This window comes from Delphinapterus leucas, chromosome 9 (genome assembly GCF_059928025.1).
Source record: "Delphinapterus leucas isolate spDelLeu-1000000601 "Yukka" chromosome 9, BTC_Dleu_Yukka2, whole genome shotgun sequence".
Lineage (NCBI taxonomy): Eukaryota > Metazoa > Chordata > Mammalia > Artiodactyla > Monodontidae > Delphinapterus > Delphinapterus leucas.
The window spans coordinates 67,261,702-67,283,693 of NC_143137.1; positions in this window are offsets into that span (position 1 = coordinate 67,261,702).

The following is a 21,992-nucleotide window of genomic DNA, read 5'->3' on the forward strand; positions in this document are numbered from 1 at the left end:
TCACCCAGTGAGAGGGAAGGAAGTCAGGATGGGTATGAATATCAATGTATTCATAAGGGTAGGAGTAAGGAAAATAAGTTAGAATAATTTACTTGCCATGGCCTCTGATTGATGAATTAGGATCAGGGATGAATACTGGTTGTGTGGAATGTGACGTTTAGAAAAATCTGAAACCCTCTTTAAGAAAAAATATGCAAAAAATGTATATAAATTTAGGTTTAAATTATATATAAATATATAAATGTAATATATGAATATATACATAGTTATTTAAAATAAGAAATCACAACAAACTGAAAATTTAAGATAGCTCACAGATATGACATCATATGATCTAGAATAAAAACATAATAATTAATTAGCTTGATATACTTAAAAATTTTCCATTTATTGGCTTTTCCTATGAACAATTTTGAATAACATATTTATGAAGAGATAAAAAGATGAGATCAAATTGTAGATTTCTATAAGCTGATTGCCTCTATATCAAGTTGCCTTAAACTTTCATGCTTCTTGAGTTTTAGAGTTTTTAACGGAAGAGCAGGGTATAATTTGAAAAAGTCTAGTTGGTATAGTATTATCCATAGAAATGTTAAAGACTTCATTACTTCAGTGAACTAAGACTTGAGTCTTACTTTTTTTTCCCCCAAAGGTCCCTTAGCACCTGTAGGCTCAATAAGAGAATGACTGAATAATTTGTGAATGTGTGTGTGTGCATGTGCACATGCATACAACTTGACAATCAAGGCCTTCATTGTAATTCACAGACTATTAAAGTGTCTTTGAAAGCAATTATGATTTATGTGCATACCAAAACCAATGCAAAGCATATATTTTTATCTGTATGTTTCTTACATTAGTAAAACACATATTTTTGTCATGATGATGTGCTCCACCAAACTCTGTATTCCAATTATCACCATAGGAACAAATAACTGAATCTTAAGCGCTGAACTTTTTAACTGAGTCTGTGATAACATGATCAGTAATGTCCAATGTTTTACCATCATCCAAATGAACTTCCAAAAACTTGACTGGGGGTCCACAAGTTGCATGCACTCAAATCATAATTGCAATAAATGAATTTTCTATTTAAAACATCTGATCACTCTAATGTAAAAATGGCATTACTTGTTCTTTTTAAAGTTCTTCTTTTGCTAGTCGACCAAATTCTTAACAGCTATTACTTCACTTACAACACACATAAGAAAACTTGAAATTGAAAATGCACATTAATTTAAAAGTCACATTTGATCTAAATGAAAAATCATGCTTAAAAGAGTGTTATACAAAGGGATTTTCTACAGTTTAAACGACTGACTTCAAGCAGAGAATTCGCTATTAATTTGAGGCAGATACTGATGCTTCTTTAGCATTTTTGTGTTTATGGTTTCCACATGGTCAGTGTTATCACTAGAGTCCCCATCGCTGATAGTAAAGATTGATAAATATTTCATAGAAGTTATGTATTCATCATCAACACTTTTTAAAACAAAAATTCATAGAAATGCAGAACTTAATTTTTCATTTAATAGGTCGCGGGCTGTGTGGCCATTGCAGAGCACAGGCTCCGGACGCACAGGCTCAGCGAGCCCGCTCCGCGGCATGTGGGATCTTCCCGGACCGGGGCACGAACCCGTGTCCCCTGCATCGGCAGGCGGACTCTCAACCACTGCGCCACCAGGGAAGCCCTGCATTTTCATTTTTGAGATATATTTGCTGAAAAGTTTTATTGCAAAATAAAAATGCATAATATAACACAATATTTATAAACTACATGTTTAATTTGTAAGACACCAAGGAAGAGTATTCAAACTTCATTAAACGTTCTTGGCACGACTGCTCATCTTCTCTTCCTCACATATATTTCATGTACATCTAACCTGTGATTTCCTACATCTCCACTGACAATGCTGATTGCTATATTTGTTCCCATTTGCATCTCACAAGGAGAGGAGAGGCACAGGCCACAGCATAATGGACTGGCATAACAAGTATACCAGTTGGCCAACAAGGGCTTTCAGTGAACATTTATTTTTGTCTTTGAATACTCTGTACACTGTATTTCAGAAGAAGTTGTTGCTTGTATGCGGGAAGGATTGGGAAGAGAAAGTTTTTTTGCTTTTTTAGATGAAATGATTATAGGTTAAAGTGAGAACTGTGTTCACTGGACATGTATGTGTCTTACATCTGACTAGAGGATAACAGCAGAAGCAGGAATGTGCAAATTAGCTCTCAAACCCCTCAAGTTTATTATAATGTATCCATTAATAATAATACTTAAACTAAAAATACAAAATTCTTATGCTAATACTAAATTGAGTTGGATGCTGGGACACCAGGAATATACCAGAAGAGTCCTGGGTAAACTTAATTATTATGGTCACAGTAGTTGTAAGACCCTATGTGATTTGGCCCGTCAGTGCTATTCTAATATGCTATCTCTATCCATTCCGCTCCAGCCATGCTGGCCTTCCTGCTAATGTTCCCCAATCGTGTCAAATATTCTCCCATCCTGGTGCTTTTCGTCTTGCTCCTCCCTCTGCTTTAAATGTGATTCTATGTGATGACCAAATGGCTTGCTTCCTCATCTCCTTCATGTCTCTATACTCAGTGAGTCTTCCTCTGCTCAGCCTATTTAAAATAACCATCACAGAACACTCACTACCAATGTACACTCTGTTTACCTTCCCTGCTGACATGTGTATATTTTATTAGTTTAATGTGTGCCTTCCTCCACTAAGACCATGAGGGCAGGAAGTGATGTTTCTTTTGTTCATAGTGAATTGGCAGTGCTAAGACTTTTTCCTGACACCTGGTAGCCATTGAATTAATACATGCTGAATCAATTTATATTACTAATAATATTATATAGATAGATAGATAGATAGATAGCTGTTGTTATTGTTAAACTACCATTTTACTTAGTTGTTGAATCATTATTCTGTTTGAGCGTGGACTACATTCAATAGTCCACTGTTATTATTTCTAATTAAATTACAGGAGTACGTTACTACATTATCATTAATAAAGGATTCTCAGATAATCATCTGCTATGAGTTTTCTTATTTTCACTCATTAGTAAGATGCTGTTATTTGACTCCCTGGAGCTGACGATAAAGTTGTGCCAGGGAGCTTGCTGGACAGGCTTAGATAATAATAGCAAACTGAGGATAGTCAAATAAAAGAGCTTATGATACTTACTAGAAACTTGACTTTTGTAGAATAAAATAAGAAACAGGTAGAAGGATATACACAAATGCATTGGTTATTTCCAACAGCCAACTTAGGAGAAAATGTTATTTTTCTAGCGTGTTCAAGGAATTTGGATAAAAAATCACCTCTAAACAATAACACATGGATCTGTAGTCTGTTATTGAGTTGTTCTTTTCTCTGTGAAATGAGTAACAAAAATTCAGAGTTTTCAACATCTTTAAAGTAATAATCGATTTGTTGATGTTTGTGGAAAGTGACTATAGACTTGTAATGCCCAAAATTCTTTCACGAGGCTAGAAGTTATAGGACTATTAACTGTAGAAGCATGTTACATTTTGTTACTTGTATTTAACATGTTGACCTTTAATACAGACACATATATCACTTCTCGAACTCAGTCACTCCACTGATCAAGGCAGAGACAAAATTATGCTCACACATCTAATTGAGGGGGATTGCAAAATCATATACATCATATTTTATGATTAATCATTAGGACTGAAAGGGTCAATTGAGTGCTCTGTTTTTACATTAGCAAAGCAACGATTTTTTTTCCTGGAAATTTGCAGTAGAGCTGGATTGAATTTTGATGAACATTTTCTTAGCATTTTGAGGATTTTGTTCAGCTCTCTGACACAACAAGATTTCATAACAAGAGACATATGTAATATGTCATAGTTCTGATTCAAGAGGGTTTTTATTTAAGTAAAATATGGTAGAAACTTTGTTATATAAAATGATATTTTAAATTAAGAAAGTAATGAAATCTGTGGAATGTGTTATGTGTTTTCTAAATTACAAATTTATTTTAACAGGAGAACGTATTCCAAGGCTTTACTATGGAAATATGTGTGATACTTGGAATATGTGAATCTGTATGTTGACTGTTAAATTTTATTTTTTAAATTATATATGTTTTACATTTAGTTCAGGTAGGTGAAACCAAAGATTTTTTTAAAGCACCTATTTCACAAACAATTCATTGTTGTGACTGTTCACTATGCTGAACAATCTGGAAAATAATTAAAAAATATTTATCTTATATATTTTTTCAATTCAATAAATACTTGTTATTTTTTACTTAAACATTTTAGGGATGATATGAGAAAAAGCCATCTGTACTTTCATGAAGCTGATAGTCAGAAGGAAACAACCAACATCACGAGTATACAAAAAACTTGATATTAACTTTTCATAAGTCACATTAGCATATGCAGTTGGTATAACAGCTAGAGATGTGCATATTTATTTTAATGTTGTGAAGGAAAAAAAGTCTCATTCTGTGAAGACCAATGAGTGATATGTTTTATATTTCATTTTTGCAACTAATTTATACCTCAAAACCATTCATTCAATTATATCGTAATATGCTTCATCAGGAAGAAACAACTTACATGATACAGACTCTAGTTTCAGATATCTTTAAGTAGTCATTATCAGAGTGAGAGAATTTATGTAAAGAGATACAGTAAAGACAAACAAATAAACGTGTATTTCTATCTTGAAAACAAAGATAAAAAGGGAAGTGACCAGAGAGTTTTGGTATTTACTAGATAATTTACACTAGGGATTAGCAGAGTTTCGATACATCAAGAAAAGCATCTAAACAAAATGTTAGGAAAGAAGAATAAAGATAGGACGAGAGAAGAGAGGCATACAAAAAGATCTAAAAATTTGGTATGGTGAAAAGGAACAATGGGGAAAAAAAGGAAATTAAAAGAATGAATAACTGCAGGCTCAGGGTGGCAGATAAATTTTTTTTAAAAAGTGTATCTACAGTACCATTGGAAAAGTAATAAACCAGGAATAGAAATGAAATTAAATCACAAATTAGAGTAGTAAAGAGACCTTACAGAATAGAACAACTTAGAAAGCAATACATTGAAAGGGAACTGCTGCAAAAGGCACCCTCTGCCCCCATGGCTGACCCAGGATCAGGGATGGCACAGCTAGAAACAGGGGTGGGAAGAGTTACGACACATGAGGTCAGCTATGGGATTAAGTGAAGGGTTACAGCATAGCCTGGCCAGGGTCCCATTTCAGAGGAGCTACCTGGGGGGTTTGCCTCCTGGATAACAACTGAGGAACAGCTCTCTAACAGAAGTGCATGTCTACCACTGGGCATGCAGCCTGGGCACTGGCATCAGATATAAAACAGGGCATTCTCATAGTTATCGAGATGAAAGCAGAAGTTGAATACAATTGCATTCAAACTCATACTTTAAAAACTCGAGACAATAACAACACATTGAAGAGAGTAAACATCATTAAATTTTGAGAGAATAATTAGGGAGTTACATTATATAAAACAGTCTCCAGTGAGAATCAACAAATAGATCCATGAAGCAAAGGAAAGGGCAGCAACAGTCTAACATATATATTATTTCACCATATATAAAGTATGTCAAATCAGTGGTGAAACAGTGGACAAATGAACAGCTTTCGTTGGGACAGCTAGATTTCAATCTGAAGGAAAAAAATGTTCCATGCCTACCTCATCCTAGTCTGTTAACGCACCTCTAAGAAAAATGTAATCTTTAAAGATTAAAGGTTAGAAATTGAAAACAAAATGAAAAATTAATAAAAGATACAAAAATATTTCAGTAATTTTGGCTTGAGAAAAGGTTTTTCTAAAATATAAAGTTGAGAAATCATTCAGTGTGGAATTAGCAATGAAAATTTTATATATTTATATGGACAAGAAAAAGAACAAAATATATAAACTGAAAGCACACAGAACAAATGAGAAGAAAACACTTGCAACATATATAAAATGATGATAATATTTATACAATAAGATTTTAAAATGAACACAAAAAAGACAAATCAAAAGGAAAATAGGCAAATAAAAGAGCACACGTGTAAAACTGATAGCTAGTGGGAAACAACCGCATAGCACAGGGAGATCAGCTCGGTGCTTTGTGACCCCCTAGAGGGGTGGGATAGGGAGGGTGGAAGGGAGGGAGATGCAAGAGGGAAGAGATATGGGGATATATGTATATATATAGCTGATTCACTTTGTTATAAAGCAGAAACTAACACACCATTGTAAAGCAATTATACTCCAATAAAGATGTTACAAAAAAGAAAAAAGAGCATACGCTTTACATAAGAAATCAAAAGTTCAGTATATATAAGACAAAATGCTTGTTTGGAGCATCTGTTGGTTTTGCCTTATTTGACTGTGGGGAAACATGTTGCTGAATACAGTTTTGGTACGTCTATCAAACAAGGAAACCAACTGCATTGACCCAAACAGTGCGGTAGGCACATGGCTAAACCTAGGCCTATGAGACACTTCTTCTCTAAATTTGAAAAATGTGAAACACAAAGATCACGATAGGTTGCTGGTGCAAAAAACTAATGCTTGTCTAAGAATTTAAAGTAATTATTATAAATTTAATGGGGAAGTTACTCTAATTGTAGCACATCAGTATGGCCTATAATACCTATTATATAGTAATTAATCTACTAAATCGGTGGTTTTCCATGCTGTCTCCACATAATCAGCTGGGGAGCTTCTAAGAAATTGAAGTGCCTAGGCCCACCACTCAGATATTCTGAATCTGGCTATACTCCCAACACCTCCTTCAACCCATACCTATGCCCTCATAGGGAGTTCTCCATTCTCACAGTTTAAGGATAAAAAAACAGATTTACCAGTGCCTCTCCATGATATATCAGAAGTAGCTGGTGGTAGGCAGCTATGGCAGTACAAATAAACTGGGAATAATCTGAGGACAGAAAAGAATGCCAATTGACCTCTGGGCAGTATCTCAAACAATAAAATGTCCTGTTTGCCTTTTCTGGACAGAGAGATGTTTAGAGTTTAGGAAACATACCAATTCAATAGTACTGACTAACAAATATTTCTTACACTATTAAGGACTCGGAAAGGATAAGAATGGAGAATTAGTGATGGAAGCAAAATTTATATGAGTGAATTTCTCAGAATGGACCCATAATTGGGAGTATAATTGCTCCAAAGGAATGCCAGTTAGCAAGTTTTCTTAGTCACTCCCAGTGAGTGTACAAAACACTCATGTTCATGTTGGTAGGGTTGGAAGCTTTGGAAGGGATACACAACATGAATTTATCTTCAACAAGAAGAGTAGGTACTGACTCTGGAGTACTCAACTGTCATCAAATGAACCAATTAGTGAATTCCAATATGTTGCTATACCTCAAGGGAACCTAAGCCAGCTACTTAAGGGTAGCCTAAAATCCCTGGACCCTTTCCATAATGCAACTGCAGCCATTTGTCCTCACTAACTAGACATTTGTTCTAGCAATTGGATTTACTTTTCTTTCCCATTATGCCTGTGTCAATGGTCATAGCAAATGACTTACTGAATGCCTTAACCACTATCACAGTGTCTCACATATTGCTGTCTCCTTTCAAGGAATACCATTCACAGAGAAGGAAGAAAGACAGTGGGCTGGTGCCCCTGTGACATAAAGGCCTTCTTATATGTTTTATCAGGGAGAGACAGTTGTCCATAGAACACTGAAATAACCTACTAAAGACTCTGAATCAGCGGGGGCACTTAAATGGTGTATGATCAAACAGCTATATCATGTGCTCTGAACTACACGATGCTGCTTTACCCAATTCAGAAAACATGGTTCTGGAGCCTAAATGTAAAGCTTGGTGAGGAAACTTACAATTACGCTTAATACTCACTGTGAATCTTAAATTTATGTGTCAAATTGGCTGGGCCACGGATGCCCAGAAAGTTGATCAAGCATTATTTTGAGTGCTTCTGCGAGGGTATTTTTAGATGAGATTTAACATTTAAATCGGTAGACTTCATAAAGCAGACTGCCCTCGCTAATGGGTGACCCCCATCTAATCAGCTGAAGGCCTGATAGAACAAAAGGCAGACACTAACCCAAGAAAGAGAAAATTCTCCAGCCTGATCACCTTTGAACTGGGATGTTGATTCTTCCTAGTTCTACAGCAGCTTGCCAGCCTTTGGACTCAAACTGGAAGATCAAATTACAGATTTGGATTTGTCAACCTCAATTAGCATGTGAGCCAATTCCTTATAATAAATTTCTCTCTATACATATGTACTATTGGTCTGTTTTACTAAAGAACACTGACTAATACATTCACTTTCAAATATTTTGCTTCACATTCCCTTGGTTTTGAACTCTTCTGGTTGAGATGTTTTAACACCAAAGAGGAATGGTAGCATATGAGACAGTAAAATTTTCATTGAATTGAAGCTAACACTTGGGCATTTTGAGGCTCCTCGTACCACTAGACTAACAGGCAAAAAGACAGATAGGGTGTTAACTGGTATAACTGACTCTGATTCCCAAGAAGAAATTAGGTTTGCTGCTATATAATGGGAAAAGGGAGTACTAATAGGACCTCTACTCCGATCATTGGTTTAGCTGTAAGGGCTAGGTTACATACAGTCACAAACAACCCAAAATCTTCATGGCATAATCTCACAGAGGCTTCTTTATCATCCATTCTACAGGGATGTGGGGTAAGCGGGGCTGGGGGTAGGGGCTCTCTCGCGTGGTTTTCACTCTGGCATCCAAGCTAACCAACAGGCCAATATTCAATACTGCTGGTCACTGGGGTAGAGGAAAAGAAAGAGTGGAAAATTTACTTTCTGCTCACAGTTTATTGTAAGAGAAAGCCATATAGCCACTCTTAATGCCTAAGGTGAAAGGACTGAAATCAAGATCAAGTGCCTGGCAGAAGACCTGGAAATATTTGATAAACAGTACTAATACCGTCAGGTACTACCATGCCTGTCATTCAAGGCACACGAGAAACAAATTCAGCCCTATACAAGCAGTACTACCAAAATCTCAGACCTATCAGGTAAAAATATTTGAGTCACTACGCTGGGGAAACATTTCCAAGAAGCTGAGAAATGTTTTATGTTTCAGCCACAGTTTTCAATCAGTAGTAAAACCAGGACTATAGACTTTACATGTGTTTTATTCTTTGTATTATTAAGAATATCATTTAATGAAATTCATATTTAGAGTTAAATATGTAATTTTCTCATTACATTTCTGTATATTGAGACTAAATGGATGAAGGGAAAGGAGAAAGTAGTCATCTCCAGAGATGTTTTAGAGAACCAGGACTCGAAGCTGGATATAGTAACAATATGAGACTTGGGGTTGTCTACATTTTAGGAGGATGTGTATTTTTGACTACATATTTAGCAGTAGCAATATGTTGAATGGTATATTTTTTTCAACTTTTATGTTCAGCAAAGAAGAGATATTGGATAACTCAATGGTTGGACCGTGGTGAACACCTATTGTTTATTCCCACCGAGAATTCATCTTCCATCCTCAGGTTATATAGCATCCTCATTTGGCTTTGAGGAGACAAACAATTTAGATAATAGTCTTGACAGGACTGTTAGTCAAGATGCTCCATCCCAAAGTAGCCCAGGCTGTGGCATGGGAAACAAGAGAGGCTAATAAATATGCTTCTCCTGGGGATATAAATTTTGAATATAAAAGCAAGAATACCAGAAACAATTGGAATCAATTTCTCTTAGCAGTAACTCCTACAGACTCTGTCTTTTTAGTCATAATTTCCTCAAATTGTCCTGATTCCTATCCTTTCTGAAACATAGTTCTTCATTTTTCCATTAATTATATGAGCTACTTCATAATTTTCCAGTAAACTCTATGTTGGATCATAAGCCAGATTATATATCTGTTGTTTATAGAAAAGTCAATCTAACTAATGCCATATTCAACTTTATAATTGATTAGCCATGCAAATAAAAATGATAAGGATATATTTTCACCTAGTATATTTAACAATAATAAAAATTACTGAAGATAGCCAATTTAAAGTAGGGTGTGGGAAATAAAACATTATATATTGCTGCTGGGATTATAATTTGATACAAACTTTTTGTATAGTAATTTGGCAGAACCTGAGAAGTAAAACTGAAAATATTTGAATATGCTTCTAAAAACAGATAAGTTGATAGACATTAACTTAAATTATGCCAATTATTTAAAAGTGCAGGCAATATAAATATTTCCCAATAACAGAATAGTTAACAAAACTATGGAATACTGTGCAGCTCTTAAAAACATTTAAACTGATCAATATCTACTGAACTCAAACAATATCCACCATATGCCTTTGAGTAAAAGGAAGCAAGTTGCAGAGCAATAAAAAAAACTACAGTCTAAGTTATATTAAAAAATCCATTTATCTATGCAACACATATATGTCTGTCGATATATGAATACATTGTATATATATGAATACGTTCTATACATAGAGTAGTTTTTATATTTATAGAAGTTCTTGGAGGATATGCACAAACAATTCACAATAATATCCTTGAGAGGTGGTAGTGCTTAAAGTGGGGCCCTTAACTTAATTTCTAAATAATATTCATTGTAGCGTGGAATTGTACAAGTACACTTATTACTTTTATTTTTCAGTATATTAAACTAGAGAAGATAATAGGATGGCTAACAGTTAAAGAGTAAAAGGAAACATGTAATAGATATTTAAAGTGGAGTAGAAAAAAATGAAATGAAATGAGAAAACAAGGCTAAAATCAAGGTTATTGCAATAAATTTACATAGAGCTACAAAGTGATTATATTATTGATTATTAATTAATAAATGATACTGATAACAAATAACAGTCATCGAGGACATATTATGTGGTAAGCACATTTTTATATGCTTCATGGGTAACACCCAACTTAATTTTATAACTAGCCTATGAGGCAGGTACTATTCCTTCATTTCACGGAAAAGACCATGACGACACAGGGTGGTTAAATGATAAGGTTTATAATTAGCAGAGTCGTTACGTATTTAGTTTAACTATAAAATACAAGCAAATCCTGGATTTACTTGGTCTGGTGGACCTACAGAGGTCTTGGAGTAGCTAAACTTCTTAATGCAAAATTCCTTAATCCTGCAGATTAAGAGCTACTTCTTTGAAGTTCAGAGAATACTAAAGAACAAGAAAAAGAGGCATCCTGACTGAGCTTCTGTGTTAATATCAAGACTTTACTTTTCCTTGTCTTTAACTAGACTGGAACGTCCAGCATGTGTCTCACCTAGCCAATAATCTGACCATGATCCTCTACCTGGTGGAGTCTGGAGTTTGACAAAGGCAGTGTTCTGAACTAAATTCAGGTGAGCCTGCCTTCTATAGCAAGGAGTTCCACCCATCATGGCTCAGCATTTGGAAACTAGCCCTGGACAACAGGTAGCAGGCAATGGAAGACTTATTTTAATCATACCGATTTTGTTTTTTTTAAAGAAGTTTATTTATAGAGCTTTTGTCTACTTCATCTGGTCTAATGTTTACTATCATGTTGATAGAGAGAAATCAGATCAGTGGAAGAAAATGACATTAATTAGTTAACTAGGCCAAGTTAATGATGAATTATTTCAGTGCATACTTGTGATATCAAAAGTATATGGTATCTGTTGAAAAATAATTGTATTTCACTACACCTTGCCTATTAATAAAGTATCTTATAAAAGAGTGATATGTATTAGAGTTTGTAAGTAGTAAGTGAAAAAATCATATTATGATTTCCATTCTTTGTTAACGAGAAGAATTAAAAAAAAGTTTTTTTATTCTGTAGTAGATCTATGTCCTATATTTAATAAAGGGAAGGAGAGCAGTTCTTCTAACACATAGATGGTTTAGTAATTTAAGGACCCAGCTAATATATGTGTATGTCTGTGGTGTGATTATTCTTATTAACATTACTACTAGCAGTATGAGAATTACTTCACAATATTTAGAAAGGAGGAAAATCTTATTGAAACAGGCCGTTTTGAAAAACAGCACCTGCGTTAGTTTCTCTTATGTAGTTGATATTCAACGCTGTTTTGTATACTAATCTGGCTGCTGTATTTGAATAAAATTACTTCTAGGTTTGTCTGGCTGCTTATTTAATTAATTAGTGTTAAATGAATTAATGGTAATAATATATATAGGCTTACCCTGGCATTGGTCCATTTCCAGCAAGACTGTAAACCTGACGAGGATTTAGCAGATATTGGAATTTTCTGTAAATTCTATAAAGATGAAAATATGGAAGGAAAAAATAAAATTCAGCTATATTTTTATTCTAAATATGCACATGCATTTAGAACACTCTCTATCCTGCTTCTGAATGTTATTTAGCTAATAAGAGTTCAAATTAATATTTTAAAATATCAGTATACAATTAGTTAAATATCTTCTCTTAATAGATCCTTGGGAAATATACAGATTATTGGGCCAATCTAACAGAGATGAAAGTTACTTATCCCATATGTAAAATGGGATTGGACACTGTATGCATGAAAGTAAAGACTGTGACTTTAGCTGCTTAATTATTTCACATGAACAATCATCTTGATGAGCTAGATCACAAAATTGCTAAACGATTTCTACAGGCACATATTAAATAATTCATTTTTTTCTGAAAGAACTCAATCTTTGCATAACAAATGCAACAGAAATGTTTCTAAGTACACACACATCCCATATCATAATTCTGAGACAAAATATTAAAAGTGAAGGAATATACTTGGTTTTTAAAATTAGTTTTTATATATACATGTGAAAATATTACTATATATCTTAACATATTCATATTATGTGTACTGAAACTCTCCAAATATCTACTTATATCCTCCCACGTCCTTGTGCAATACCCTCACATTCTAGATCTTGAATAATGATATCACCTAGCATCTCAAGAATGATCTTAGAGTCATTCTCAGTACCTCCTTTTCCCCAGCACCCAAAATCAAGGACAATCCTGCACCTTCTAACTGAGTAATGTCTATCATACCTGGTTACTCTCACTGCCTTACAAGTTCTCTCACCAGCTTTGTAAAAGTCTTGCCTATTCAGCCTTCTTCTGTACTTCTATTTAAGTACAGTCATGTTGTTTCCATGATGAAAAGTTCCTGTCAGTGGCAAGTTACTTTTTTTTTTTTTTTGCAGTATGCGGGCCTCTCACTGTTGTGGCCTCTCCCGTTGTGGAGCACAGGCTCCGGACGCGCAGGCTCAGCGGCCGTGGCTCACGGGCACAGCCGCTCTGCAGCATGTGAGATCTTCCTGGACAGGGGCACGAACCCGTGTCCCCTGCATTGGCAGGCGGACTCTCAACCACTGCGCCACCAGGGAAGCCCGCAAGTTACTTATTAAATATTTTATTATATTTAAAATAGTTTATGTCTCGTCTTTCTCATCCTTCCTCTTAAACTTCAACCTCGCTGAATATCTCTTGGTTCCCTACCAAAACACCACACCTCTTTCCACACATCTGTCTTTTTTCTTCCTTCACCTGGCAAACATCTACTTATATCAGAACCAACTCAAAAGCTAGACTTCTGAGTCTTCAGAGACAATCATTTCTTCCTCTGAACTTCCATAGCACTTTTATTTTAAACATTCCTAGCTTAGCTTTTGCCTTGGGGTTACTGTAGTAAATCTGTTTACGTGTCTGCCTCCCTGTATGACCGTGTCTTCTGTCTCATCCCCAGTTCCTAGTAGAGACTGGATTCCCTCAAGTGCTGCTGTCTGACTGATGTGTCAACATTTTCACACCTGTTGGCTGGTATGGGAAACTATGTGTGAATATATAATTGTTACCTTTTTCTGCTCATCTAATACATCGAAGAAGAAAACCTACATATTTTGAAAGGAAAACCCTGAAGAGAATTCCATTATTTGTGAAAGATGCTTCTTATGCATTCAGGAGAATTTATGACTGCATTAATAATAGATTTCCTTTAAACATATTTATAATTCTTTTGACTTTGAATGGTCCCTGTTAGTGTACAAAGGACAAAGCATAAGTGGGTGTGCATATAGGAGCACTCAAATATCCTCCCTCTCCCCCATTAAATTTAATTTACTGATGACTTCAGTGTATCTATCTGTAGATATATAGTTTTTAATTTAAAGAAAATTATTTTTATGTACTGGGAGAAGAGGGAGGCAGATATTCAATTAAGGGTCATTCTACATTATTAATGTTATCTTAATTTGAGGGGAATGTTTCCATTCGAAATATATATTTTTTCACTTGATACTTCATTTGTTTCTAATTTCCAACATGAATTTAAGTCTCATCTAATGCTTTGTGAAGAGTTTACTTCTTTTTCAAGATATCCATAATATATACAACTAACAAACTGTGAGTAGGAAAGGAGAAAATAATTTTAGCATCATTATTCATTTATATACCTAAAAGTGAAGCAACTATTCTCTTTAATAAAGCATTGTAAATATTTTATATTATTAAATCACTAGTTATTTAAAATAACTTGCCTTGTTTAGCAGAGTTAAAAGTATAACTATACAGTGATAAAAGGGAAAACTTTTTAAGCAGAAATAATATTTTGTTGAATGGAAAATGACCATTCTTCATTTAATTGAAATGAAGCTGGAAAGTTAAATGGTAGGAGGAAAGGAAATTACTTTTCAAAATTCCTTTATTCATGGAAACATTTCAATTTCATTATTTGGTGAAACCACAATGTAAATTTCTATTTTATTATCATAGCGTCTGTGTGAGTGCTTTTATCTGATTGCTCATTTTTTGGCTGGAATTAGTAAAGAGTTCTAGAAATTATTAAGAAAGGTACAACTGCATTTCTGTTTCTGGCACTCCTTCTTAGAAGGACATAAGATTTACTCTTCAATGTGGTGATTTTCAGATTTTTATTAAATATTATGATTTAATCATTAATTTTACAAAAAGGAAAATTTTTTGTTGTCCACATGAATACTGAGATACCTGGTAATGCAGCTCATTGTTATTCTGATTAAATATACTGTGCTTCTCCAAGATATATGGCATCATGTTCTCCAAATGGACATGCAGAAAATCATTATAATATATTTTGTCTAGAAGCTGGATATAAATTCTGTTTCTAACTACTGGGCAATCATTTACCTGAAGTCACCTTGTTGATCATTTAGAGAACCAATTTTCATTCAACAGTATTTATGGAGTCATGTTGTATGCAATGCTCCTTGTTAATGGCTAGGGGTGATAGGCAGGGTAGAGAGAATTCAGACACCTGAGATATGATAATAAAAATATCTACAAAAGGCCATTATTATATTAAAATTTCAACTGTAAAAACAAGGAGAGATCATACCAATATACATTGTTATATAGAGGTGATAGCAACACTTATTTCACATTAAAATTAGTGAACCATGAGGTATAATATTTTTAAATGTTTTTATACTATAAATTTAGTTTATCTTTTTACAGATATATAACATAGTAAATAAATGTGATTTTTAAAAACATACCGTTCTCCTTGCTTCCCACCACTTTTGGGGTTCACAAAAACTAAAAGTGGATGAGTACCAGGAACAGGAGTGATCTAGAAGAAAAGTTGAATATGTGGACAAATTATTTATATTATATATAAAGAGAACCCCCCCCGTTATTTCTAAGTCGTGAAATGCCAATTAGCAAATTCAAGAATATGGTTCTTTTGTTCTGTAATGTGGATAGAGGATAGATAGATAACAGATAGATCTAATTAGCAACATAATTAAATCCTGTGCTTTGACTCCATATATATCAAAATAAATACCCACTCCACTAAGAGGTGATTTTTCTAGCTAGGAATAGGGCAGAGGGGAAGGCAGCTATGAAAAGGGAATAACCTCTCAATAGCTAGGAGATGAAAACAATAGGTACAATTCGTGGGATCGTGAGTAAACCATCCAGAATAGAGCGGATTATGGTGGTAAAAAAGATTAGAAAAGAAAGGGATCAAAGTATAAGTGAGCCCTACTCTTATAGACAATCCCTACTTTAGAGCTTTATAGCACATTTGGAATCCATCTTCCCAACCACTTGTGAACTAGAATCTAAATAAGATGGTTTGAGGCCACTTTCAGTCAGAGTCCCCATCTATACGATGTTTCCTCCATGCTTTCTTTTCCTGCTTGAGAAGAGATGCCAGTTAATTCAGTCTATTTGCTAAACAGGAATCCATTAAATTGACTGTGTCCCTATATGCCATGCACTGCTTTCATCACTATACATTCTCCTTTTAACCAAAAAAAGTGCCTGTCTTAGTGGAGCTTATATTCTGGTGGAGAAACAGACAAGAAACAAACAAATAGGGACTTCCCTAGTAGTCCAGTGGTTAAGAATCCACCTTCCAATGCAGGGCACACGGGTTCAATCCCTGGTCAGGGAACTATGATCCCACATGCTGCGGGGAAGCCCACGCGCCACAACTAGAGAGAAGCCCGTGCTGCAGGGAAAGACCCCGCGTGCCACAGCAAAGATCCCACATGCCGCAACTAAAACCCGACGCAGCCAAAATAAATAAATAAATAAATAGTTTTAAAAAAGAGAAACAAACAAATAAATACACATTTTGTAGTGAAAAGTATCACCAGAAATAAAGCAGGTGAGGTGCTAGCACTTCATCGGTTGGGGGCAGAAACTGTTTTTGATAGAGTGGCAAAGGAGAACGCTTGTATTTTACTTGAATTCAATGTTAAGAGGTAAGCTGTTTTAAATAAGAGTATTCCTATTCAGTGTATACCTATGTAACTCCCATCTAAACATAGTTTGATAAAACAATATTTTAATAACAAAAATATGCAACCAATGCAGTCCTCTAAATATTAAGTTGAAAAGTTTTAGATCAATTTACTTTTTGAAAGTAGAGTCAAAGTGTCCTCCATTGCTCTAGTATTTTTCCCTTAGAAAGTACCTGAAATATTTAATGAGAAGACTAAAAACAACCATTTTACCATATCAGGTTCTTCCTTTTGTTTAAACAATGTAAGTTAAAATACCCTACCAACATATTTTCCTCCAATTCTTGTGAAATGCCATTTTTCTAATGAGTATAGGCACTGGGAAATTGTTGAAATCTTCACACTATATGAGAAGGTTGAGTAAAATATTCTCAGTTCTTATACTCTTACCCAACTTGTTCCCATTACAATCTATTCTTTCTGACTCTGTTTTACTTCCTCTTGTAAAGAGGACACATGGGTTTTGTTCCTGATTTGTCTCTCATTCAGTTGGGAGATGAGATGGACAAGCTGGATCTGTAGTAACTCCTCAGCTCTTCATCCATGAACTCCATGTGCTCAATCAGCTACTGGACAGAAAGTACCTACTAGCTTAAGACACTGTGCTATAAACTTGCAATGTGACTTCCCCCTCCCCCCATTAAAAGAAACACCAAAACACACCTCTGACTACTAGTATTCAGTTTCCTTTACTTCTCATTCTATTACAAAATCAGATAGACTCCTAAAGTTTTCACATGCAAAAAGTCAGACTAACAAATGTGGATTTTAGTTGATTTTTGCATTTAATTTGAATTGTTATTCCTTATTTTTAAAGAGAGGGGAGATTCTCAAGGTAAATAAAATATTTTAGCAAAACATAACATCTGAATCCAAATACTAATTAGGATGATCGTCCCAAAATTCAATATTCAGCTTATCATTACATGAGATTACATTAAGTTCATTTGGGTAAATTTCCATATTCATTTGAAAATATATTTTGGAATAACTTTCAGAAATATTTATTAATTGAAGTGTTTAAAGGCATAATTATGACTTATCAAATAAAGGACAGTACCACGCTACAGAAAATTGTGTTCTGAAGAAACACTATTACAAACAAATAAAGATCCCACTAAACTATATTATAGTCTGTAGAGGATCTGAAAATATAAAAACCTATAGGGGTGAGTAGATGGATAATTAGATCAAATGGATTAGATGTCTAAATAGGATAGAATGTAGATAAAGAATTTAGGATAACGATGATACTCTACAAGTGATAAAAGTCAAGAACCCAAAACGGAAGTACAGGAAATAATAAAATCAAATTAGCCAACTTTTCCTCACATATCCCCTTAACATAAATTATGCTTGTAAAATAAGACTGTATAAAAATTAAAAATTGGAAACTTTAGATATTTATTTGTAAGTTATCAGGGACAATGGAATACCCCTTTGACAATGATTCTAACAGATTAAAACACCTGACCTAATGTAACCTCCATTTAAGGAGTAGTATGTGATTCAATATCAAACCCACTAAAGCTCTGGTTTTAGGGGATCATTTAATGGTGGTATTTATACAAGAAATGTCAAGGTTTCAGGCAAATCGGCATCTTTTTCAATGCTCATTCAAAAAGCTTTTAAATTCTGCTAAACTTTGTTACTGTAAAAAGAAGGTCAATCTAGCAGAGTAAATTTAGGTGCCAGGAGACCAAAGGCAGCGTTTTTTAGATTTGAGAGCCAAAGACCTACAGTACTGCATGGCCATTTTCAAATCTACAAGTTAAAAATAAACAACTTCTGTGTTCACTAATAGTCCTGAAATAAGAAGCAGCATCTTAGTGACAGAGACTGCAATTTGTCACTTAATTCTTGTATTCCTCTTCATCCTTAGTAAAAGAACCCTGAGTTTTAGGATTGCCTACATATGAGGACATTCTCTTATGTAAACATAGCATGACCACCAAAATAGAGAACTTAACACGATTCTGGACTAGCTGCTTTTGTTATAAAAGCCATTATTGAGACAATTGGTGAAACTTGCATGGGATCTAAGGATTAGATAGCACTAATGTATCAATTTTATATTCAAGTTCACTAATTCTCTTTTGAACTGTATCTAATATAGTCTTTAACAGGACAAATTTTGGTTTTTTACTTTCATACAATAATTCTGAAATAAGATATAAAACTCATTTATTTTGGAAGGTGATATACTGCAATCCTAAAATGTCATATGCATTTTGTTATAGACTTTAGTGGGATGGGAAGCAGTTAGACAAAAATACAAGTATTTTAAAAATTCTGTTAGCCTAAAACTATTTGATCTTGGAAGTAAATATTTTTATAGCACTTGAAGTAATTTCAAGTGGAACAGTATATAAAACAGATGAAAAGCAAATTACTATGTCTTAAGTGTGAAAGAACCCTGAACCTGTTCTCAGCTTCCCATCACCTCACTCTTGTGCTTGAGGCATCTCTACAGAGCCCTGGGCTTCTCAAAACAGTTTTTTAAAAAAACATCGGGGGGCTTCCCTGGTGGCGCAGTGGTTGAGAGTCTGCCTGCCGATGCAGGGGACACGGGTTCGTGCCCCGGTCCGGGAAGATCCCACATGCCGCGGAGCGGCTGGGCCCGTGAGCCATGGCCACTGAGCCTGCGTGTCCGGAGCCTGTGCTCTGCAACGGGAGAGGCCACAACAGTGAGAGGCCCGCGTACCGCAAAAAAAACAAAAAAAAACACATCAGGATAGGGTAATACAGTATAACAAAGAAAATACTGACGGCGGGAGAAAGTGTTCAGGAATATTTTACAGCGTGTGTGGTACTTGAAATCTTGCAGAATGGTTATAAATTAGGTGTGAAGGACACTGCAAGAGCAAACAGAATGGATTCTCCTCTATAAAGAATAGAGCTAATCACGTGAGATTGTATTTACTCACATAAAGGGGCAGTTTCAATCATATAGAGTAAACACTGAAGAATAGGACTTTAGGGTCAGACTGGTTTGGGATCCCAGTTCAACCATTCCTTTCTACAGATATGCTCTCCCTTAGTGCCATCAATACGCCTTTCACTCCCAAATTCATATCTCTCCTCACCCCTGAATTCTAGATTCACATATCTGTCTGCCTGCTCGACATTTCCATTTGGATATCTAACAGCATCAGAAATTTCATTCCAAACTTTATTCATCCAGATCCTTTTCCATCTCAGTCAATGGCAACTTTATCATTTCAGTTCCATGGGCCAAAGTTCTTGGAGATGTCCCTACTCTTCACTTCTTAATGAGGCCTAATCCCACTATCTGACTTAAAATTATCGACAACTCCAACTCTCAGCCCTGACACATCTTATCTTATTCAGTTCCATTTTTTTCATTCCATTTATAACCCAGCACATTATATGGATGGAGGCATGGACTCATTTTAAAGGTTGTTGTATACTCAAAGTGTAGAATAGTAATTCTGGACTTAGAGAGGGAGTTAAAATGACGGTGAAGAGCTGATTATAAGAATCAACAGGCCTGAGGACTCCAAGTGGGCATACACACACATATCATCAAAGAAAAGGAGTTAATTTTATACACACTCTATACATTTCTGTATAGTGCATATATGTATGTTTACAGTATTGGGAACTATAAGGATGAGATATTACAAATAATAAAGACAGTAGGGATAGAGAAAAGCAGTTGTGGTGGGGAAAACACTAGTTCAGTTTTAGATATTTCAGTATAAAAGTTCCCCTTTTTATCTTTTGCTAAGAGTATTACAAACTAGACTTTTTGGTTTGCAAGTGATGCTTATGCTTGGAAACTTTTTTCAAAGAATAATTAGGGACACAGTAACGTTGGCTTAATACAGTTTAAACAACAGTTCTGTTTTTTTACTTATCTGTTCACATGTGGATAATCATCTGTATTTTCACATCTATTGCACGTTAAGGAATTGTAGTTTCAATGACATTTGATCATATGTATTAAGTGTAAACCTATGGTATGAGTGATGACAAAGACGGAGTACCTAACCACCTCTATTTGAAGTCCCCTAGGACTGGGGTTAATTAATGAGACTCATCCTAAGGTTATACATGATCTATTACTTCCTCTAATTAGAAATAATAATCCTGATCATTATGCTGGTTAGCTGGAAAGAAGTAAGATGAATGTGCTTAGCTATGATTAATAGTCTTTAAGTAGTGTAAATCTCTTCTGTCACTGAGTTATATGCAAACTGGGCTGCAACTCAATGCTTTTTCATGATATATATAATTTTTACAACTTGCAGAAAGAATTAATTTTCTGTAAGAACTTTTTACCTTTTATGATAAAGAATAAGCATTTTATTATTTTAAAATTGATTACCACAACAAAAATGACTTATTTTTCCATTTTGTATGAAATGGCTATCCAATAATTTTATTCTCTTGCCTTTTAAGTATTTTCTCCCAAATTACGTGAATACCTACGTGCATCATATTTTAGTCCATTCTGCTGAGGTGAAACAGGCCACTGCATGTGATTATATACCAATATTTTTTAAGTAAAAAAATTTTAATGATAATGATTACAGTATTTACTTACTGCTGTTTTATAAGGGCTGATGTCTTCCCTTTGCTAACCGACAACTTAACCTGACACTTTTATATGTCAAAGAAAGCTATGGAAAGTTACTATCTGGTTAGAGAAATGAAACACATCCGCAGAGAAAGTTAATCACCTATTGTTTTTGATGTGACTAATTTAGTTGTAATAAGATTGAAAATTTTGGATCCTTTTTGAATCAAACACAACTTATATTGCTATGTCAGTTTAAAGTCTTTGGAACACTCTGCATGCACCATTTAATTTTGGTTCTGATGTCTGAGTAAAGTCAGATGTAACTATACAAATCTTGGGAAACTGAGACTAAAGCAGTTATAATTCTAGTGCATTCATGCTTTTTATTTCAAACTTTGCAAGAATGTAATAGTACACGGAAGAGCAAGGTGGTCAGAAATATAGCATTTCTGGACCTGTTAAAATTTGTTAACCAAGGAGACAGGGATTTTAGGAGTAAAACAAACTCTGAGTCACATGGTCCTCATTCACAGCTCACTAACTGTGAGGCCCTAGGAATAATTTGACTTCAGAACATCAATATGCTCATTTTTAAAGTGCTAATAATAATATTTATCATATGTTAGAGAGTTAAGAATTCATAATTATCTCATATGTTCATTGAGA